This window comes from Triturus cristatus, chromosome 3_1, assembly GCF_964204655.1.
Source record: "Triturus cristatus chromosome 3_1, aTriCri1.1, whole genome shotgun sequence".
Lineage (NCBI taxonomy): Eukaryota > Metazoa > Chordata > Amphibia > Caudata > Salamandridae > Triturus > Triturus cristatus.
The window spans coordinates 76916989-76941133 of record NC_140583.1 but is presented as its reverse complement, the minus strand read 5'-3'; the positions used below and the strand labels follow the sequence as shown (position 1 = coordinate 76941133).

The following is a 24145-nucleotide window of genomic DNA, read 5'->3' as shown; positions in this document are numbered from 1 at the left end:
ACGTATTCATGTGGTCAGTGGTGAAGGAGCAAAATCCTGAAATCCTTATTTTTGGAGACTGTGATTTAGGACTGGATCAGTCAGTTTGTAAGTAAACTAGAACGAATGTGCCACTGTGGGTGTCGCTGGCGGCAAAGAGATTAGAGCATGCATATCTAGGCTGCTGCCTCCCACTGCTCTCCCGTAAGGGGTCATTCCTCAAAAGTTAAAGAAATCTGGGACCACAGGTATATGTGAGAGTGAGGCCCTGGCCCTTCATGATCCTTCATGACTGACATCTCTAACATCTGAGGACCCCATCGCCTTCCTGAAATTAAAGCGTAGAGAGTGGGTGAAGGTTGGACCAAACCAGCACTTCAGAAGAGGGTGCACCAGCCACAAGCACTTTTCTTTGGATTACCAACAGCAGTGCTCCTGGATTTAACGCTGCACTTAAGCCAAGCCCAGCGTCTCTCTGGATTTCAGCATCTAATGGAGGCCTCTGGAACCAAGACACATGGCAGCAGGTCACAAGAACCAGGATGGGCCAGAATCATACTAAGACCATTAAGGCCCAGCAAGGCTGCCTTCTTTAATTGTCTTCTCCCCTCTCTTTGAACTTTGTAGATTAGTGTCTGAGATGATATTAATGGTTGCACGTGTGTCAAAATTAGGAGTAGGGCAAAAAAATCAGACAGTCAGATTTTTTACCCCAATAAATTGCGGGTCAAACCTTCCTACCGTTCAGGTCAAATTTACCAGGTCAAAAATACCCGGATATAAAAATACATTAGGATTTCGATGGGACACATCTGAGGAATTGCAAACCACAGAGAATCATTATTTATGGAAGGAGGTCAATACAATTACAATAAACTCATAATTGACACCATTGTAGAGTCAGATCAAATCAATGCCTCGCCAAATTATTCCTATATTTCTGAGGTGGAAATACCAGTAAAACCTATGCTAGGTCTGGGCTTACACACAGCAACCAACCATCAATGATCTTTTGTAATATATAGACGTTCGCGCCCTGACTGTGTGTCCGGATTGCAGTGTTGATACTTGGCAAAATGATGGCAGACCAGTTACCCCAAATCTGCCATCCAGTTGACCCTAATTCTTGGCAGCAACAATGCATGGTTCAGACAGTAGAGCTTGCATTATCAAAAGCGTCACCTATTTGCCACCCTAATAATATGGCGGCACAGTGCCATGAAGGGAGATTGGACTCTCACTGTGTCTGCCAGAGCTTTCAGATTTTGACATTCTTTATTGATAATTATCATCCGAATTTGCCTTTTTTTTAACGGTTGCAAGGTTTGGGTAGTGAGTGAGAAAGCAGGTGAGAAACAAGGTACCCCTAACCTACCTAAATGGGGGCTCTGGTCTGCAGAATGCTAAGAGGGAAACTGAGTCGGGGGCAGCAAGGCGGTCAATATATGACAGGTGAAGTTGACTCATTTAAGCGATCAGAGCTTTTTGGGGGGAAAAAGAAGATAGGTTATGGACTGTTAACACTAGAGATAAAAATCCTACATCATAAAAACTCCTGGAATCGGGAAATCTAATCAAATATTCCTTTATTAACCAACGCTAGCCAGAAAGCAATGGTTGTGGCATTTAAAGAGGTAATATCTAGTACATTGTCACTGTGGAGCCACAGGCTTTAGTCCTACTCTGGGCTGCGCTCCAATCTGTGGTCTTACCCTAATGGTGAAGACTTGTAGCCCTTTGAGTAGGAGGAGGTGGTGTCGTGGCAGAGTGCACTAAGCTGCGGGACAGCTCGGACCTTCCGCTGCACAACATATCCTAGCAGCGGGATCTCACAACACTCTGTAATTCCAGGATATAGGGTACTTTGTTCAGTGGGCCTAACTTAGGGGCATATCAGCAAGGCGAGGCGATAGAATTCTCGCCGCAGTTGTGGCCGTTTTCGGCCGAAAAGCGGCGATAATTTTATCGCCTAATTAGCAAACTCACGCTAACGCGTGAAAACTTGCGTTAGGGTGGGAATTACTAACACCAAGCTTAGCATCTCTGATGAGATGCAAAGTGGACGTTCCTGACCTGACATGACAGGAGAAATGTCGCTAAACGACATTTCTCCTATCATCAAGCCCCACGCTATGAAGCATAGCGGCAAGAAAAGTAGTGATAACCCCTGTTATCACTACTTTCTTTACGCCTGCTTCAGGACTGACTTAGCCATGATATCCTATGGAAGGTGGATATCATGGCTAAGTTTGTGGGGCCCTATCAACAAGCTAACGCCACATTGCGTGAGATTATCGCTGGGTTTCCAGCGATAATCTCACGTTAGGCAGTTAGCGTGAGGATTTTTATCGCTTTTGAGATAAGCGTTGCTAATAGCACGCTATCTCAGCGATAAAAATCCACGCTAGCCGGCGATAATTATCCTAGCGCTAAGTGCGCTTAGCGATAATTATCGCCGGTTGTTGCTGATATGCCCCTTGGTCCCTGTATCCGGCCCATGGTCCATCGCAGTCAGACACACACCTTATGACTGTATTCTGGTTAAGCACAACTAGATAACCACAGTTGGCGCTTTGTGCCTCTAGGAACTATTTCCCTTAAATCTTTAAAATTGCATATCTTTGATTCCACTGATTGGATTTTTGTCCTTTTGCTGTCAAATAATTTATTACATTAAATTTTACTCTATTTTTTAAAGTTAGTGTGGGATTTTTCTTGTTAGTTGTTTTCACTTTATTACTGTTAGTGTGCTGCATCAATACTTTACACTCTGCCTCTAAGTTAAGCCTGACTGCTTCTGTGCCACGCTACCAGAGCGTTGAGCACAGGTTAATTAGGGGTTTGCTTGTGTTTCACCCAGACAAGAATTGTGGTCACCCCCATCCACCAGTAACCCATATTCTCATAAGGCCCCTCATTCAATATGCAAACACTGACAAATAGTTGGATTAAAATTGGAGTTTAATAGAATCAATGTGTTTTTTTTCTACAATAAAACTACAAACGTGGCTTTTGATTTTGCAAAGGAATACATTTGTTTCTTGATTCAAGTTCAAAAGTTGGATGTCTCGACCCTTAATTCTCTGGTTTATAATGGAAAATTCATGTGCTTTCACAGGAACCCTTCTATAAGAGAAAGTGGCAGCCTCGGGAAACACACACTTGTTTAGCTTGATTTATTAATGGTTGTTCAGAGAGAGCACACGAAGAAAATGTAAAGGGCCTCTGGGATGTGTTAAATAGAAGGAAAATCTGATTTATGTTTGGAGTCATTTCAGTGCAGCGTGAGATGGCGGTGAGAACCTACTTGTTTTTACATAAAGGGAAGGCGGCCCCAACACAAGTCATTAATAACACACTCCACCACCTTCTTTCAAGGCCCTTCCTTGTGGAACCCCCTCGGCTGATTCACCTCCAGCCCCTCTCTGGTAGGAAGCTGTGCATGCATTAATGTGATATGAGGGGGGAGGGGGTTTGGAGGGTATACAACAAACAGGTGCTCCACAGGAGTCTGTCTACCACATCCCTAGCCTGTGATGTCCATCCACCTCTCTCTCTTTCCTTCATCACCCACCTGCACCTACCTCAAAGCTGTGCATTCACGTGCCCACCTACCAGGCGCCTCTTGCACCCATTTCATGATGTGCCCTCACCTGCCCCAACAATAGTCTATTACCTGTGACGTCCCTCACATGCCCCATCCTTGATCCGCCCATTGCACCCACGTCTGAATGTTACCTGCCCTACTCCATGCGCATTTTGTTGTTTCCTGACCCATCTCTATACGAATTCTATTTTCTTCTCTCCATTTCACTAGTCCCATAATATTCCTTGTACGATAAGCCAGCCAGAAATGTAGGATATGTTTTTTCCAATCTCTTTCTCTCCGTCTCCCTTGTATCATTCGTTATTTAGCTCTATCTACCATCTCTCCCTACTTTTCTCTCACAATGTCACGTGTCTTTTCCTGACATGTGTGTGGGTGTAGCTGTGTAGGTGTGCCTGTGTGTGTGGGTGTAGATGTGTGTCTGTGTAGGTGTGAACGCGTAGGTGTGTCTGAGTGCGTGGGTGTATGTGTGTAATTGTACCTCTGTGTGTGTGTGTGTAGGTGTGTCTGTGGGCGTAGGTGTGCCTGTGTGTGTGCACACGTGTGTGCGTGTAGATGTGTGTGTGTGTAGGTGTGTGTCTCTAGCTGTAGGTGCATGTGTTTTTGTGTGTGTGTCTCTGTGTGTTGGTGTGTCTGTGTGTTGGTGTGTGTGTTGGTATGTGTGTAGGTGTGTCTGTGTGTGTGTGTGTACGTGTGTGTGGTTGTGGGTTTTTATTGTGAGATTGTGTATGTTTGTACTGTATCAGTAGATAGCTCTCTGTTCCACGGTGGAGCAGGCTGAGAAGAGCCATATCTGAATTTGACCTCCTGTTCCTGTGAGATCTGGACAGTGGTGTTCAGCTTCCTTCCCCGCTGCAGGATTTGTAATCCCTTTCTATTTTCACGTGGTGGCTGCTTTTGTCTTTCGATCACACCAGGTGCGTGTCTGCCCAGCTGTGATTGTCACAGAGGAGACACTACAGCATGTATGGAGACCCCCGCCACACCCGGACACGCTGGTGCTCCCAGCTCTGCCTCTTGGTTGAAAATTGTGGATCAGTGGTCTAGCCTCTCATTGATGTACATGCATGCCTTCAGTGTGGTGGGTTGATGGGAGGCCAAGAATGACACTGCTGTGCCATCATCACAAACAGTCTGCCCCTGCACTGCACAGGAGGGGGCACATTCATTGGACAGGATGGGCTTAGCCACTGATGCACAGCTCGAAGGAGGAGGATTAATCCAATAATTTAGAAGGCCATTAAAGGTTAAAAGGACATATCTTGCCTAGCCGATATATGGAGAAATTGGCAGAATACCGGTAGGGTCAGGGAAAACCACCAAGCTAACCAATGAAACCTACTAGGAGTTTGCATCTGTATATGCGTCTTTCCTCCAGCAATGTAACTCAATTTTTAGTCCTGTCTGGAGACATTTTTAGTTCTCTGGGAATAACTACTGCCATCACACCACCCCACACAACATACAATGCACACATGCACATGCAAGTACAAAAAGGGTGCTCCAGAGGAGTCTGTCTACCACATCCCTATCCTGTGATGTCCATCCACCTCTCTCTCTTTCCTTCACCACCCACCTGCACCTACCTCAAAGCTGTGCATTCACGTGCCCACGTGTCAGCTGACTCTTGCACCCATTTCAGCCCCTTTCAGATATTGTCTACTGCAATTCAGCTGACTCTAGGCATTGGTATAGAGGTCTTTCCTTCAGCACTGGTATGAGCCCGTGGCATTTCTCGGGTAAACTGAAAACACTGCATCTTATTGTTGTACGCACACACATACACTGGTTGTTGCACATCCACAGATGCTGCACCCCCACACATCCATGGTGCTTTGGTGCATCCCCTTTTGTTATTGCTTACTTCCCCATCTTGACTCTCCAATATTCACTTCTTCATCTCTTGCTCACCCTCTAGTCTCTTAATCCCCACCTCCTTTGCTCAGTTACCCTCACTTGTGCCTCCCTTATTCATTTCAGCCATCCTTGCTCCTCAAGATTACACTTGTCCTCATCTTCCTCTCTTACTTTCTTCCTCCTGATACCTTAATTTGGTGGTGCACACCACAACACCTTTTTTCAGGATCACGATTGTATCGTTTCAAGGGCTTGTGTCTCAAATTCATGACCCTAATCCTCACTGTCATGTGAGGTTCCGCCCAGGTCCAGACATTGGGCTGAATCTGGTGCAATCGTTCCCCATTATTTCTGCTCATCCCCACCTCCCTCGCATCCCACTTTTGCCAGTCAGCACCTCTCGCACGGGCCTGTGCCCCGCTGTCTTATGATATGATATGACACTACTTTCTTTTGTTCTCATTGACCCCGCCCCGGTCAATCAATCAATATATTAAGGGATTTGTAAAGCACAGTAAATCACTAGTGAGGGTCTCAAGGCGCTGGAGTTGCTTGCTGCTTCATGATGATCTGTTCATTTGAACAGCCAGGTCCTGAGTCCTTTTCTGAATTGCTGGGGCGATGAGGCAGTTCTGAGGTGCAGGGCTAGGTCGTTCCAAGCTTTGGCCACCAGGTGTGGGAAGGAGTGTCCTCCACAGTTGCTTTGGCGGATCCAGGGGTGTCTGTGAGGAAGAGGGAGGCGGATCGCAGATGTCTGGTCAGTCAGTAGAAGGTCATGTGTTTGTTGATGTAGCCTTTTTCTTCGTTGTGAAAGGCTTTGCAAGCGTGGGTCAACATATTGAACTCGCATGTCTTCTGGATCGGGACCTAGTGTAGCTTCTTTTTTATTTTTTTTTATAAATCTTTTTATTGTAAAATAGGTACAGCAACAAGAGACAGTCACAATCATCTCAATCGGCTAATGTACATGTATCAGGACATTCCCATTCCGTTTTTTTATTTTCTTCTGGGTATGGTCTCCTGCTTTGTTTGTCCCCTCCCTCTTTTGCAGGGCACCATCATATTGCTGTTATGTTTCATTCTTATAAATCTCTGGATAGGAGATTATTGCCGACTAACAGACAAAGCATCTCTCTGCTCTCATTCCACATCCCCCATTTGTGTGGGCAGCCCCTTGCCACGTAGACCACCTGTTCTGCATGCATGCACCAGTCCCAGTCGTTAAACCTAGGTCTGGTGTCAGCCCCCCACTTGTGTGCTATGTTACCTTTAGCTAACATAAAGCCCAAAGTGGCCCAGAGTTTCTCACCCACTGTTAGGTCAGTTTTCCCCCAGATGTTTAATAATTGCCCTTGTGGGGATGCGTCCACCTAGGGGGACCCAGTGTAGCTTCTTGAGATGGGGCATGATGAGTTTGTCTGGGAAGGTCGAGGATGAATCTAGCCACTGAGTTCTGTATTGTCTGTAGTCTCTTAAGGAGGCATGTGGTGATTCCTACGTTGAGTGTATTCCTTCAGTCCAGCCTGCTGCTGACAAGGGCGTGCATGATGGTCTTTCAAGTGTTGACTGGGAGCCACCTGAAGATCTTGCGAAGCATGCGTAGGGTGTGGAAACAGGTGTGTTGGACTTGGCCCTTTTTGCAGGGTCATCCCTGAACGTTTTGCCTTCCTCCTGTATTTCTTTTGACCTGTTGTTGGCTGTTTTATGACTCTGGGCAATTTACCACTGCTGATCAGTGCTAAAGTGCATATGCCCTCTATTGTAAATTGTTGTTATGGATTAGTGACTCCATGATTGGCTTATTTGATTTACCTGTAAGACCTTAGTATAGTGCACCATGTGTGCTTAGGGCCTGTAAATCAAATGCTGCTGGTGGGCTTGCAGCACTGGTTGTGCCACCCACAGAAGCAGCTTGTAAAAATGTGTCTCAGGCCTGCCATTGCACAGCCTGTGTGCAGTCTGTGACTGCCATGTCAACTTGGGAAGTGCACCCACTTGCCAGTCCCTAAACCTTCCATTTTCTACATATCGGAAACCCCTAAGGTAGGCCCTAGGGCAGGGTGCATTGGATGTAAAAGGAAGGTCATGCATGACCTGATTGTGAATTACAGCCTATTTAGTTTTATTGCAAGGCTTCCTGCCCCTATAGGCCAGAATGGGCCGTTTGATTATAACATCTTATAATCCTAACTGACCCAGGGAAAATGGTAGAAATTCGAGTTTAGTATGCCTGAACTCAGAATGATAAAATACATCTTTTAGTGAAGTTGGTTTTGACATTCTGTGTTTGAAAATACCACTTTTAGAAATTAGGTATTTTCTTGCCTAAACTATCCAGCCTGCCTCTGCTTGCTTGTGTATTGCATGTCTGGTGTTATGAGTGACAGGGGCTGGGGGGCTCCAGGAGACAGGGTGAGTCAGCCCTAGGCTGAATAGGCCTATCTACATGAGGAGTGGTGGGAGGAATAGCACCTGGGCCTGAATAGGGATGTGCCTGCCTTCCACAATGCTGGGTCCACCTCCTAGGGTGCGTCTGATGACCCTGGCCCACACTGACAAAGGAAGAAGGTGTCCACTGGCAGAATGCACCCAGAACTGGTTTGGACTAGGTACAGGACCCTCTGCCTTCAGAGGACAAAGGGAATAGTAGTATAAATATGGGGGCCCAGACCCGAAGACTTTAGATCACTTCAGGGAAAACAAGACAAACCTTTGCTAAGGAGAAGAACCAAGGAAGCTGCAGGAGTTTGGACTGCCCCTCTGCCAGTGTGCTGCTTGCTAAGTTGGCCTGCAGTGGTTTCTTTATTGCCAAGGAAAGGAGAAGGAATTTTTAAGAAACTTTCATTATCTTGCAGAATATTTCTTCAAGGGCTTGAACTTGTGCTTGCCTCCTGCTGAAGTCTCAGGGCTACAGGACTTCACCACCAGCCCCCCCTTCTGAATTTCCTTGCTGGGAATTCTGTATGCAGAAGCCTGCGTGTCACTGGGAGCTGGAAGCGTGACTCAACGAGAAGAAGCATGTCGCTCTCACAGCTGTGCCGTCGCATCACCGGAGAAGTGTGTTGCCGCCGCAGAGGCCGCCGCCGCATCACCAGAGAAGCGTGTCTTTGCCGCAGTTGCTTGCCGTCGCATCACCGGAAAAGTGTGTCGCCACCACAAGGGTCACCATTGCATCACCGGAGAAGCGTGTCGCAGGGCCTGTTGCAGCTCAGAAGTTGTTGAGTCGCCGCATGGCCGTAGGACGTGCACGCATAGTCTTCACGTCATCGCATCAAGGGCGCCATCTTATCGCATCGCACTGGATTGTCGCATCGCATCGAGGTGCCATTTTGCTGTATTGTAACCGGAACGCAGTATGAGAATCAACACATCACCTTCTCTCCGGTAAGGGACAAGACGCATCCCATACTCCGCGCAAGCATTGAGGAGCGACGCATCGCCTTCCCCGAAGCAAGGAACCGACGCATCACCCTCCCTGCGAACCTTTTGTTTGTTTTGTGTTACGCATGCAAGGTACTTTTGTGAGAAACGTGTTGCATTTATCATCAACTTGAACTAAGTTACTTCTACCATCTTTAAGTCTATTTTGTGTACAGTATTGTGGATTTTTGTCGTTTGTGGTCTTGTGTTAAGTCTATATAAAGAATACTTATTTTTATACAGCCTGTGTGGTGTCCATTTGTAGTGTTTTTACTGGGTTACTGTATGTGTTCACAAATGCTTAAGACACTGCCTCTGAGATAAGCCTGTCTGCTTGAGGCAAGCTACCAAGGGGGTGAACAGGGGTTATCCAGATGTGTAATCCCCTTACCCTGACTAGAAGCAAGGGTCCCTATTTGGTCAAAGGTGTATACCATTGCCAACTAGAGACCCCCCAGTTCTAACATTGGTGGTAGCGGTGGGATTTGAACCCACGGCATCGAAATGAAGGTGTTTACCTGTGTCTTCATGGAGAACTTGCTGCCCAAAATGATGCCTTGGTTGTGGGTGGGGGTCTGTCGGGGTGGGGGATGGGCCGAGTTCAGTGGGAGACCATGTGTCGGTCCATGGAGAGGTGTTGTTCCCAAAGATGAGGATGTCCGTCTTGTACGCGTTGAGCTTGAGACATTTTTTCCCTCTGCTGGTCAGTCAGCAATGTTCATCATACATCTGTGGAAGTTGGCTATGGTGGTGGAGGGGTATTCTGACACCGAAAGGATGAGCTGAGTGTCATTGGCGTAGGAGCTGATGTTGACTCCGTGCAATCTGACGGATATGGCCAGGGGTGTCATGTAGATGTTGATAGAGGATGGGGCTAATGGACAATCCTTGAGGGATGCCACAGAATATTTTCTTGGGTTCCGAGATGAATGGTGACAGACTGATTCTCTCAATTCTTCTGGTGAGGTATGAGATGATCCATTTGAGGCTGCCTCCTTGGAATTCGATGTGGTGGAGTCTGTTGATCAAAATGTGATGGGGTGTCCAAGGTGGCTGACAGGTGCAGGAGGATGAGGGCTGAGATTTTGCCATGGTCCAGAGGGGCCCTTATGTCATCGGCGGCAGCGATAAGGGCTGTCTCAGTGCTGTTGTTTGTTCAGAATCCGGATTGAGATTGGCCAAGAGGTTGTTGTGTTCCAGATGTTTGGTGAGTTGCTGGTTGATTTCCTTCTTGAGAACCTTTCGCTGGAAAGAGGAGCGGGAGATGGGTCGGTAGTTCTTCTGTTCTGCTGGGTCGGCGGATGGTTTCTTCAGCAGGGGCCTCACTTCAGAGTGTTTCCCATCCTTAGGGAAGGAGGCCATGGTGATGGAGGTATTCAGGACTTCCTTGAGCTTGTCGCTAATCATCTTGCTCCTGAAGTTGAAGACGTGGTGGGGACAGGAGTCCGTGGGGGCTCCCGAGTGCATGAAGTTCATGATGGAGATTGTGGCTGGAGTAGCGAGAGGGTCCAGGCCTTGCAGAATAATTTTGACCTGGTGTTGTATAAACATCTCGAACGTGAGGGGCCTAAGAGCACAAGGCTGTTTGTTCGAATGTGATATACAAGTTACAGCTGTTCACTTTTATATTAAAGGTCCACCCAAGGATGGTAACTCCATACAACGTACCTGAGATGCCATAGTTTTAGTCTGTTGAAAATGCCTGCTGTGTGGCTGACCCTTCTCTACGGCCCCTCAGAGGCCTCATTTGGGACCAACAATGTCCCAGCTCTCCAGGTCTTTCTTAGGAAGGCAGTTTAATTTCCACAATACCAACATACTGTGTATGTGTTCATAGATGCACATTTTCTGCATTGAGATTTCCCATAATGCTATTGTTGCTTTCATTTTCATACCAAAGGGTCGTTAATCATGGAGTTCAAGCTCGACCATTGACTGCTTGAGGGCATCCATATTAACTTATCCATTGTGTTTACCTAGCAAACACTGCAACTTAATTTCCTACAGTCACTGATTATAATTTATAAATCAGGAAACTGAGGAACAGGCAAATAAAGTAATGCTTTGCCCAGGATCTTTTGTCCCAGGCTCCTAGTTCCATGTTTTTCAATGCATCCACCAGCTCATGACGTTATCAAATGTAGAAACCTAACCCAGTCCTTTGACCCACTTTACACCAGCAGACTCTGCTTCACAAGAAGGAGGCCCTGATGGTCATTACAGAGGCACTTTGGTGGGGCTTTGCATGGAGTCTCTGTATTAGGTAAGAAGGGTGCTTCTGGTGGAGCTATGCACATCATCTCGGGAATCAGAGAGAAGAGTGCTTCTCAGGGCTGAGGTATATTGGTAGCGTTGAATGCATGGCTTCAGTACTAGATGAGAGGAAAGTGCTTCTCAGGGTTGAGGTGCATTGACGAGGCTATGTGCAAGGCCTCAGTTCAAGAAGAGGGAAGAGTTTTTCTTCCCTCTTCTTCCCTCCTTCAGGATAGCGGTGCTTTGGTGGGGATATGCATATGGCCTCAATACTTAAGGAGACAAGAGAGCTTTTGTTTTGCGGTAGATTGAAATAGTTATGTCCATGTCTTCAGTAGTAGAACAAATAAGAGTGCTTCTAGTCACTCTCAAGCACTATGCAATCCACTGCATTGACTCCTTAATTGAGCAGGGCCTAGACCCCCGTACCATCTACGCCTACATCTTGTACCTTCCAGATTCCCTAGAGAATTGTAAGCACGCAGACTGACAGTTTCTCTGTTGCACCTAGGGCCCATCCTAAATCCGAAAGTAATCAATGCTTGTGGACAAAGTTGTACAATAATGTAAGTCTTTGACTAATAAATTAAACACTTTATCCACATCTAATCATTGTCAGAGCCCAGGGCTGCAGCCATATGCATTGGGGTAAGCAAGGACTGGGTTTTGAAAGCAAGCAGACAAGACATGGATATGCAAGGAAGTGCCGACACCATTGCAGTTCTCTACCCTGCTCTGCAGTTGCACAGGAATATCTACCTGTTGATCACACATGTACCTTCTGTCTTGTTACACATACATTGCCTTTGACCTGTGGGGGGGGGGGCTATGCGTGTGCTTGATGACATCTCATGAAAATGTACATTGACTGGTGTGTGCAGCATGTCACCAGAAGCATGTATGTCATACCATATTTGTAATTCTGTGTTACATGAGCTTCTTAGAAATTGTGCTCACCATGCCGGGATCTTAGCACAAAACATTAGTACACCAGGCATGGATCAAAGACATTTATTACTCATGCAGGACAGGCAGAGGCATGTGACAATTTGACTTATCTAGTTTTTCCGAATCTGATGAAGGACGAACATGATCAATAAATCGGTGTGTGAGAAAAAGTAAATGTTTTGTGAGTGCAGGAGGACAAAAACCAACACGAAAGAGGTATACGTTTGCGAGTGTATGAAATTAGGCTACTGGATGAGGGGGTTAAAACCCTACTCAAGCAGCAACCGCAATTCTCTGTTAGGGTGAGGCACATGCAAACCCCATATTAACCAGTGCTCAGCCCTCTGGTCCCTAAGGACAGAGCAGCCAGGTTTAACAGAGAGGCAATGTGTAAAGTATTTTAATCAACACTTCTAACAATAATACAATGAACACACTGGAGTGGCACCACTTGGCAGGGTAGAACTTCCAGTGTCAGAATCCAGGTGCTGGTCTATTTTGCCAGGTCCACATAGGCTGCAATGGTATGCCAGAGACATGCTTAAAGGGCTACTTAAGTGTGTGGCACAATCAGTGCTGCAAGCCTACTTGTACCATTTTTAATTTACAGGCCATTAGTGCATGTAGTACTACTTTTTTAGGGACTTATAAGTACATTAAATAGGCAAGTACTTCATGGTCCTATCTGTGCCTCCCTTTAAAATACACTTTTTTGTTTAGCTCAGTGTTTAAATTGGTACTCTACTACACTGCCATTAGTTGGATCTCTTTTAAAATAATGACTTTTATCTTTATAGTGTTTGAGTACCACTGATTTATAGTTTGTTGTATATTGCCGAAAGTAATAGACAGCACTGTTGTAGTGCCTATATTTGACTTTCTTACTTCAATGTGCTTCTTACATTTAGCTTACCACTGTTTATACCTCATAATAAATCGAGCGTGGCTTGTCACAGTGAGGGTACCCAGGCACTGGCAGGGTCCAAGTAGTCAGCTCAATAGCCAGGTCTCCAGCGCGTAATGGAACTCCAGAAGGGATGGGGAGGTTTGGAGATGATGGGGTAGTTCGCTCCATGTCTTCGTTGCCAAGTAGGAGAAGGAGTGTTCTCTGCTCCTGCTTCATAGGGTGCCGGGGTGTGGGTTAGTGAGAGGGAAGCAGAGCGGAAGTGTCTGATGGGCTGGTAAAAGTTCAGGCAGTGGTGCATGTACGCGAGTCCGCAGGTGTGTAGGGCCTTGATAGTGCGGATCAGCAGTTTTAAATGGCATCTCTTCTGAACAGGGAGACAGTGGAGTTCCCTGAGGTAGGGGTGGTGTGGGTTCATCTTGGGAGGTCGAGGACAAGTCTGGCTGCAGTGTTCAATGTTGATCTCTCCATAACCTTGCGCTAGATAAATGCACTCCTTCACCTCTTTTCATCAAGGTTATTTTCTCCTACACACTCCACCCATCCTACAGTGTTCTAGTTTGTACTCCCACATCTTTTCCAAACTATTGATTATTTGACAATGAAACTGAAGTTTCATATTAGCACAATATTGTTGGTATCTTCTACTTATGGTTAAGAAAACTCCCTGTTCCTTCTGTAATGTTCATCTGCTGTTGGTCTGCTTTTTTAATAAAACTAAAAGTCTTGGTGTTGCAATGAAAGTGCAGATAAAATTGCACTGAGGCATGCTATTTATGAATTTTTTAGTAGTTTTAATTAAGGCTGGACACACTTATAATTATACCTCCGTAGCTGAGTGAATATGTGGAATTTTGTATTGAAGGTCCCTGAATTCGCTTTTTGCGGTTTTAGCTGAAATAGACCAATCTACTGGAACTGGCTGCCGGATGTCCTGTCCCTCAGACGCAGTGTTGGAAAATGGCCCTCTCTGAACGGTCACCCCAAACCATTTGCCTTACTACTCTTCTGGTTTTGACTTTGTTTTTCTTGGCTTTAGGAATCTGAGCACTTTATCACTGCGGACCAGCGCTCAAGTTGCCCTTGGGCGCTGGTCCGCAGTGATAATTTGCTCAGATTCCTAAAGCCAAGAAAAACAAAGTCAAAACCAGAAGAGAAGTAAGGCAAATGGTTTGGGGTGACCGTTCAGAGAGGGCTTCTCCCCTAAACATGGTAATAGTGGTATATAAACAATTGGCATATTTAGTTTAACTGTAAGTCCCTTGTAAAACGTTTTTTTTTGGGTTGGTTTGCATATTTATATAGCGCGAACACGACCCGAAGGTATTGGAGCGCTTTACATAGCACCGTATTTACATTACACATTCAGGCACGGAGAGATTAAGTGATTTGCCCAGAATCACAGGATGTGGATGCGACCTCGAGGCTCGAACCCTGGTTTCCTGCACCAGAGGCGGCAGCGGAGCCGACGGATCCATTGCCTGTAATCTATTAGTGGGCCTGCAGCACTGATTGTGCCAAACACACAAATAGCCTTTCAAACCTGTATCAGCCCTGCCATTACAGGACCTGTGTGTTCAGTTTACTGCTACTTTGACCTAAGATTTAAAACTACTTGCCAAGCCTTAACCTCCCTTTTGACAAAAGTCACCCCTATTGTAGGCCCTAGGTAGCCCACAGGGCAAGGTGTGGTGTAAGTAAAAGTTAGTACATGTAGCTTTACGTTTTGCATGTCCTGACTAACACCTCAATGTCTTTTTCCCTACTGTGAGGCCTACTCCTCTCATAGGTTAACATTGGTAATGCCTTAATACTATTTGTATCTGTAATTCCTAATCAGAAAGGAGTGGCTGCATCATGTTTCGTATCTTTGGACTGGTAAAGATAAATCCTCTTTAATGGAAAGATGGATTTACCATTACTATTTTATAAATGCCACTTTAAAAAATTGGACATTTCTCTGCTATGTGTGCCTTTCAGCCTTTCTCCACTACACGTCTTGGATTGGTGACAGCTACACTTTGTGCATTTCCCTAGATAGCCACAAACACAGGAAGGGTGGGTGTGACAGAGACCTCATTAGCATCATCTGCATTCTGATAGCTCTTCATGGGCAGGAAGGGGGGGTGGAGCTGACACTTAAACCTGAATAAGCAGTTTTCTGTTTCCCACACAAAGGACTGATTACACCATACTGATAGTCCGGAGGCAGGCCTCCAAAGAAAGGACCCTTCTTTGATGTCACCCCCACTTCAACGGCACCACTAGGTATAACTACTGAGGCTCTGAGCCTATCAAGACAGTACACTAAAGAACTCTGCCAAGAATAAAGACTGTTGTGCTACAAGGAATACTACTCTGGTTGACTGCTGCTCTGGAAAAACTGCTTTTGTGCTTTGCTGTGATGCCCTGTTGCCTGCTGAACTCTGCCCTGCTGAGAACAAGGACGGGACCCACCTGTCTCACTTGAACCCAGACTAACTCCAAGTGTTTGCTAGCTTGCCCCCTTTTCTAAAATCTCAGGGCCATAAAAGACTTCCTTCATCCCTGCAACATCACCTGGACTCTGCCATCTATGGGTTCTGCCTTGCCACATGGTGCCTAGCCATCCCTGGGCCCTTAAAAGGTGATTTCTGCTGAACAGAACCATCACAATTGACCCAGTGATGACTTTGCGCCAATCGAAACCGTTCATTGGCCTGCAATTTTGCCGCAAGAGCTGATTGACAGATCACTACGATGGACTGTGCATCTTGATGATGACAAACAGCATTTCTCGATGATGATCCATTGCCTCCATCGTAAAGGGGTTCAAGCCTTTATCATCTGTGCACATCGGAACCGATGCATTGAGTCTTCGACGTCGACACTTCCTCGATCCGAGACCTGCGTGAGTCCTGTGGCTTCTAATCCCTACATTTTGCTTTAATTTAAAAAAAATCATAACTCCGGTTCTGCTTATTGGATTTTTGTCATTTTGGTCTTGTCTAACAAAAAAAAATCTAATCTATTGTTTAAGCCTGTGTGTAGTATTTTTGTGGTGTTTTCCTTGTGTTACTGTGTGTGTTGCACCAATACTTTAAACATTGCCCCTTTAGATAAGGCTGACTGCTCTGTCCCAAGCTACCAGAGGGTGAGCACAGGTTATCTTTTAGTATGTATGTAGCTTACCCTGACAGGAGTGGTGGTTCCTGCTTGTACGGGATGCATATTTTGACAACCAGAAACCCCGGTTCTAACATTGGTGGCAGTGGTGGGATAGGACTTATGTTTGTGGGATGCAAGGGCTTTACATCATGCTTGCACCACACAACGTGGTACATTCACGACGCAAAGCTCCAAGTCATATTTATGTAGCCATGCAAAACCACTTTGCATGGCTTTGAATGGTTTTACAAATATGGAGTAAATCAGCGCAGTGTACAACGGGGAATGCGCCAAAAATATACTCCTCGACAGGTGAGGTGTAATGAGGAGATATATCCTTATTTCTCATCGTTTATTCCTCTTTCCATGAAAGCACCACTCTGCAGCATACATAGAAAGAGGAAAACATTTCCATGGATTGTTTTTGTGAGGCAGGTGCTCCTTCCAGCACAAAAATCATCATGCATACAACACAGGAATCCTTGCACCATGGTGTAAGGGTGCCTGCTTTGGCTCTAGGCTGTCGAAACAGCACCAGCGCAGGGTAAAGGACAGCGATGCACCGAATTGGATAAATACAGTGTGTTCCTGCTCTTACCCTGTGAAACAAGGCAGTGCAACAATGTAACTTGCTTCGCTGCCCTGTGCAACAACAGTCAAAAATATTCCCCTCAGTTTTCACTACTACTCTATACTAAAGACCATTACAAGTTTTAATTTCTCTGGTTTCTCTCAATTCTTAATTTTTCTAAATGTAACTCCTGCTTATCTTCAACAACTTGGGACTCTGTTTTGTTGGTGCACCTACCTTGTCAGGATTGAAATTGATCTCAACTGCTTGTCATATTATACTATGAGGGGGTTGAGGGGGCTCTGCAAGGAGAGGAGATACCTGTGAGAAAGGATTGAATAGTCTGGACCTAAAGCTGACCCTACATGTATTTGAGCTCAAACACAGGGGTGGAGCAGCAACAGAGAACTCTGGGGAGGACTCTGAGGAGTAGAGGCCTTTTGGAATTCCAAAGAATGGTAATGGCACTACCTGGAGGATCCAAAATTAGAGGCCCAAGAGGGCTGTGGCCCTGAGAAAGAGGACAGGAAAAAGTACTGGGAAAATGCTCCAGTGGAGAGTGGGGATCCCACAGAGAGGGAGTCCTTTGCTGGATCCTTTGCAGAGAGCAGTGTCTCCTCCCACATCTTGTCCCTTGAGGATCTCAAGGACAGATAGGCTGAGAGGGACCTGAGGCTGCAGCTGTCCCAGCTGGCTGCTAAGAAGAGAAGAACTGAGGCTGAAGTGGCCTTACCCAGAGAAAAACCTGCCATGGAGGCAGCTGAGGCTGAGAGAACCATGGTAAAAAGAAAGAACTTGCTCACTCATGAACTAAGTCTCAAGAAGCTGGACTTGAAGGCTAAACAGCTGGCAGAGTCCAGCATAGATGGTGGCAGCAAAACCACTGTGTGCAGTGTGGAAGAAAGAGTCTACATACTTGGGGACTTGGAGCCTGACTTCAAGGAGTGGGTTGACATAGACATGTTATTTCAAGGATATGAGGTAGCACTAGAGGTGCAAAGGATCCCTGAGGAGGATTGGGGATCTGGCATATGAAATCATATTCTTGGTAATGGGAGGGACACTCTAATGGCCCTAGAGAAGCAGGACAGGCTGAGGTATCCCAACATCATGGAGACCCTTTTTAAAAAGTATGGTTTCACCCCAGAGGAGTGCAGGTTGAGGTTCAAGGGCAGTCGAAAACTGTCTCACCAGTCATGGGAGGATTTTGTGGGGTATTTCTGTAAGGTATTGGATGGTTGGGTGAAGGGTACCACGGTAAACACTATAAAGGAGCTGCACAATTTGATTGCTAGAGAGCACATTTTCAGTCACTGTTTTTCAGAGGTATTCCAACACTTGGTTGTTTGTAGGTTCTCTGACTCCAAGGAACGTTCAAAAGAGGCATACCTCCTAGTGAGTACCAGAGTATTTGAGAATGCATTGGGGAGTGATCCTAAGGGAACTGGCTCAGGTTCCTCTCATCAGAGTGAGAGGGAGGTTCACAGTGATCCAGACAGGTCACGGTATTGTGGGTGGGGGGGCAAAAGGGTCCCATATCCCTTCAAGTGTAGGAGGAGAGGTGGAGGTAGGCAGAGACCCAGGGTGCCTTATTTCCAGCCCTAGAGATTAGAATGTTCCCAGTGGGAGCACAAGCAGGGGAGTCTGGTCTGTACCAAGAGACCATCCACTTATGGGAGCTCCGCAGTGTCAGGAGAGCTGGGGGAGACTGCCACAAGCACCCTAACAGTTCTGTTTTCTGGGGGGTACCACTCCATAGCGGAGGGTGAAAAGGCTGGCGATAGGGGCAGGAAGTGGAAACACAGTGGGAGGACCAGTGGGTCAGGGGTTGCTAGCTCTGAGATCAGAGCACCTCTGGTGAGGCCAGTTCTGGCCTGGGGATGCTCCATGCACTGTCACAGTGACTAAGGGATTGAGACCTGCACCAGGCAGACTCTACCGCAACAAATGCCAAATGTGGTTCTCTTGGGGAGGGTAGTTGTACTCCCTGGAAGTACTGATTTGCCAGGCAGATTTTCAGCCTCGAGGAATAGTGACCATGTACAGGATATCACCTGCAGGATGCAGCACACATAAAAAGAGGAAGCAACTAGGAGAAATAGTGATATTTCTCCTCGTTGTGCCTCCACTTGGAGGCACAAATGGGGAAGCGTAGAAATCCATGGGTGTTGCATGGAAACACCCATTGCAATGCCCATGGCACACCTCCCTAGAGCACAGTAAGGCAATGCAGCAATTTTACGAAAAGTCTTGCATTACTCCATATTTATGAGGCCATTCAAAGTTATGCAAAGTGGCTTTGCATGGCTTCATAAATATGATTAATGGTTTGCGCCGCCATTTTGTCAGAAAAAGTGACCTAATGGCTACGCAAATGCCTCGTAAATATGGGACTTCTTTTATACGGCTAAGCCACCTAAATTTGTATAAGGCAAAAAAAAGTCAAATATCCAATTTAACCATTTAGTAATCTCAAATCCCATATGCTACTTCTCATACAGCACTGCTGTTGTGACACCTTATTGTTTTCAGCCATGATAGCACACAGTTTTCTATTAAACTTAACCAAGGCTACAAGTCCCAGAATGCACTCATGTGGTAAATGGAAGCTTGTGGTTGGAAGAGGCCCCTGGCTGGTTTGTGTGAGGAATATCTGGGTGATTTATAGATATACAAAGGTATTGACTATCCAGGGAATAGAGAATTGTTTTTCAGCACTCCATACAAAATATATTATTTTCATCTTGAGCGTTCCCTATGTACCAAGCAAAGCTTTCAGTACTGACCGCTACTGACCGCTAGAGACCATCCTGACCTCACCTCATGGAAGTACTGGTTTATCTTTCAGCCTTACTGCCATTTCAGGAACTCTTTGTTTTCTCTATTACTGTCAACCCTGGCACACCTCTTGAAGGAAGTGGCCCACTTAGGGTCACCCGGGTCACTAATAACCACCTCTCAGCCTTCCGTAGCAAATGAAGAGTCGGTCAGACAGTAGAAAATACAAACCAATAACTGTTTATTGATATACACTCAGAGCGGAGCTCGGTCTGCCCAGCCGCTAGGAGTGCTGCAGAGAGGACTGAAATCGACAAACATAAAGATACGTTATGTACATTTCGTAACTGGGCTAAAACACGCCCACAGTGGAATTTTCCAGGCAGGTGCAGCTAAACAGTGAAATACAGAAAAAACGGTTCAGCGCTACTATCTTACACAAAGTTTCATGCTCCAAGGCCGTTCCATCTGGAGCCCGCCACCAGACAAGTGGGAGAGGGCCTCTATCTGGTCAGAAAGGTATGCGCTAATAGGAACAGTGTACTCATTACTGAACAGAACAGAAATGAAGAAAGAGAAACTCTAAGGGGAGCATTTGTCGGAATTTGAACGAGATCAGTTTCGAACAGCTTGAAATGGTGCCTGTGAAGAAAATGGCACAGAGAATGCTAACTTACATAGGGCAATACGCAAACATGAACATTTCTATTCTAACACTCCGGGGAGAACCAGTCCAGCATTTGGTGGTACTCAGCAAGGGGTCCATTTTGGATTTTAAAGGCATTTTTGCAGTAACTTCAAGAACAGTAATTCTGCTGCCTAGCAACAGTTCAGATGCATTCACATCTGAAGGTCTGGAGGTGTTGCAGAGATTCTTCTCCGGAAAAGAACTATGATTGGGACCACAGAACATTAGCATGTAGAGGACTGAGTTACCCGTCAACATCAGTATTTATGAGCCTGAGTTCGACTAGCTATAGTACCTCAGTTGCCCTCGTATCCTATCTAGAGAGACAAGTGTTTGGCACCCCAGAACACAACACTCACTACTCTCTCAGGGATCGCTGTAACAGGACACACACTTGTTCTCTGACTCGTCAGGGATCGCTGTAACAGGACACACACTTGTTCTCTGACTCGTCAGGGATCGCTGTAACAGGACACACACTTGTTCTCTGACTCGTCAGGGATCGCTGTAACAGGACACACACTTGTTCTCTGACTCGTCAGGGATTGCTGTAACAGGACACACACTTGTTCTCTGACTCGTCAGGGATCGCTGTAACAGGACACACACTTGTTCTCTGACTCGTCAGGGATCGCTGTAACAGGACACACACTTGTTCTCTGACTCATCAGGGATTGCTGTAACAGGACACACACTTTTGTTCTCTGACTCGTACTTGTCCACAATAAATACAAAGGAGAAACAAAGGAAGATTAAAATGTTTGTTGAAACTATCGTGCTCTAATTTGCAGTAATTGTGCCACAATAATCACACAGATGCACGTTAATAATGTCATCAACATGGTTAATAAACCATATGCAATTAGAAAGCCTTGTCATGTTATCTGACAGATCTGTGTAACCCTCCCCCACCACTAAAGCTAAGCGGTTATGGATTATAGATCTCGGGGTTTGGTGGCAGACCCCTACCTCAGCATACATAGGACGAAGTTCTATATTTTGTCTGAAACAGCTCTTGTCCCAGGACCTTCCCTCGGGGAGTCTGTTGTTTTCCAGAACCCCTGTCCCTAGTTATGTGACAAGATATATGTATTCAAAACAGAAGCTGTTTTTGTCCATTATGCCTAGGTGCCACTGTCTGACCAGAGGAATAACAAGGGGTAAGGTAGTTTGACCTTGCCTAGGCTGTTCACACAAAACCCAAGGAAATTAATAAAATGCGAAAACATGTGCTAGTTCTGTGTGAAAGTACAACCACAAAGCAAGCGTGATATTTAGTAACGTGTGCAAAACCAAAACCACCTACAATGTGCATGATTAGGCTAACATAGGGAAAACGACATTGGCCATGTGTGAAACACACGAAGGTGGGACACAGATTTCTAAGACACAGCCAGCCTGATCGCCTGCCCTTTCACGTGTGCCTCGGCTTAGGGAAAAATAGATTCCCAAGTACCGGCTCAAGATTCGCACTGGGGCAGGTATGGCGGCTGAGAGGGGACCAGCAGGGGAGGGGAGACACGCTGCGCACAAGAGATTACAGTCCAAGCATCTTCATTCTCGTCGCTGCAGAAAAAACAGGCCGGAAATCTGTTTGAAGAGATTACTGTTTTCATGACAGGTTTCTTTGTGGCGGTTTATGAAAAGCATTTCAATAGCATTCCTGGACGCTGAATGGCGTTTGTTAAGCGTAAATCAGGATGTGGGAGTAGGGCATTGTTCATGCATTAGTGCCCTGCTGCCTGAGGCGCAGGTCAGGGAGGAAGCTGGGGCTTCAGGGTCCGCAGTGGGGGCTGGGCCTGCTGAGGAGACAGAGCGGTCCATTTCAGAATAATGCACAAGGCGCCCTCAATATACCTAGGCAACATTCCAATGGCAGCTGTGCTCCATGCATTCACCAATAAAAATGATATACCATTAAACAACTACATGCTCTTAATAAACAATCACCAGCACAGTGTGCGCACCTGAAGAAGGTATGTTGCTGGTGGATTCCGCCCATTTAGCGCTGTAGGATTTTTTGGGGGGCTGCCTGCTGTTTGGATTTTTACTGTGTTGAGTCTCACTCCCCGAGTCTCACTCGCTGTAAATTTACAGTGATTGAACTAAGTCTGTTAACCCCCAGAGTCCGCCTTTTCAGATAAGGCTATTGCTTCATAGCTAGGGTAAGATGCTCAGGGCTGTGCGCATCTGTGCTTACTGCATGCATGAGACAAGTTTCTTGCACAACCAGGGATCAACGCAAACAAGGCCTGTCCAAGAATGCATACTTCAGCAATTGATGCTGACCAGAGTTAGGCCTCCTAATGTAAGCGGGAATACTTAGGTCTACAATATTCAGTAAGGTATCAACCTGGGAGAACAAATGCCCTTCAAGTATGAATTTCCAGTCCCCAAAGTGGTTAGGGCACTTTCAAATCTGGCATATTTTCCTGGCTCACCCTACAATCACATTTCATGCCTTTGTCATTCCAAGTGGACCAAGTTAACTGCTCTGCTTCCTAGCAGAGAGGGCAAAGGCCTCCCCACACCATAGAACAACTAACAGAGCTTTACCCAGTTCCTATGAAAGGAATAATTGTGGACACAATCTTCATCTTATAATGTCCTTGTCACACTGCAACGTGGCTAAAAAAGCCCATAGAACAAAGGAAGAAGGCCAGACCTCTGGAGCCAGCAGAGGAGGGGCCGCCTTTGAATGTTTGGTGCACAGGAATCAAGCTATTTTGCTACCAAGGGCTGGGGCTGAGTGTTATATTCTTTACAAGTGTGAGTTAGGTTCTCAACAACCGTCACATTCTTTTCATACTTGGAATGTTTCATCAGCATCCCTTAGTGGGGGTTTTAGACTCTATTCAGTAATGTGGTGGAGCCTAGAGCACCCGGACTCCTCAGATTGGATGATGTTGGGTGCCCTTGCTTGATAATACCAGAGATTTCATCCGTGGTTCACTTTCTAGAGGAATTGTAGAAAAGAGACCTGGTACTTTTCCTTTATCAACTACTTGTGCTATAGTTTTATCTTCAGTGTTACTGCTATCCTCATGGTTTTGAGAGAATCCTAAATAGAGGGTATTTTGCTACTGTAAAGAGCAGGGGCGGCTCTTCCGTAATGGCAGGGGAGCATCGCCCCACTTATCAAAGTCAGTCAGCGAGAAAAACAAGATAATAAAACAATATTGTCATTGTATTTTCCAATGACTTACTGATCAGATGCCATTGTAGGGTGAGGCCGGACCATGGCAGGGGGAGGAGTGATGGGAACTGTAAAGTGCACTTGTCAGTTTGGCCAGCCATCCTAGGTCGGCCGAACAGACATGCACACTTAGGTTTCTCCAACCCCGCTGCGTTGCACAGCCAGGTTAAAGAAACAGCACAGATTCCCAGGCACTGTCTGAGTGGCATACCAGGTGACTGAGACCAGGTAGGTACAGCATGAGAGTAGCACCAGGATTGGGTGGGCAGCCTGTGCCCCAATGTCTGCCGGGAGGAGAGCCTGAGAAAAGCATTAAGGTGGCCTGCATCAACAGGTATTGTTTTTTATTGTTTATTATTACCCTAATCCCTCCCGCCACCCTCGCTAGCTACGTCACAGCTGCCACAGGTAAAGAGGAAGGTTTGTTATGCTCTTTTCAAGGGTCATATTACTTTAATGCTCAGAATGTTTTGCTGATGTCTTTTGGTGAGGGCTCCAGACTTTATTTAGTTATCTGATGGAGCCTGGAGCTGGGATGCCATTTGCTGGTCTCTCTTGTATAAGACTAAACACTTCCTTTCATCCATCAAGTTTGGCTTCCTTTATTATTGAGACGTAGCACCGAGGCTCTCAGGGTATCTCTTTCCACAGACAACTTGACATCACCGTTTTGGATTGTCCCAGACTGCTCTGCAGGAGGGTTACGACAGTTGTGGAGAAATAATGTGGGATCCTAGGATTGACTATTGCCATGTGGCTATTAGAACTTTCCACCCCTACACAAAGGAGAAACAGAT

General features: G+C 46.1%; 1 protein-coding gene across 1 annotated transcript in view; it reads right to left on the bottom strand.

Annotated features, from left to right (window-relative positions):
- LRRC4C (leucine rich repeat containing 4C) overlaps positions 1-24145 on the bottom strand; it is a 1197586-nt gene that overhangs the window by 1010113 nt on the left and 163328 nt on the right. The gene's annotated exons all lie outside the window — the stretch shown is intronic.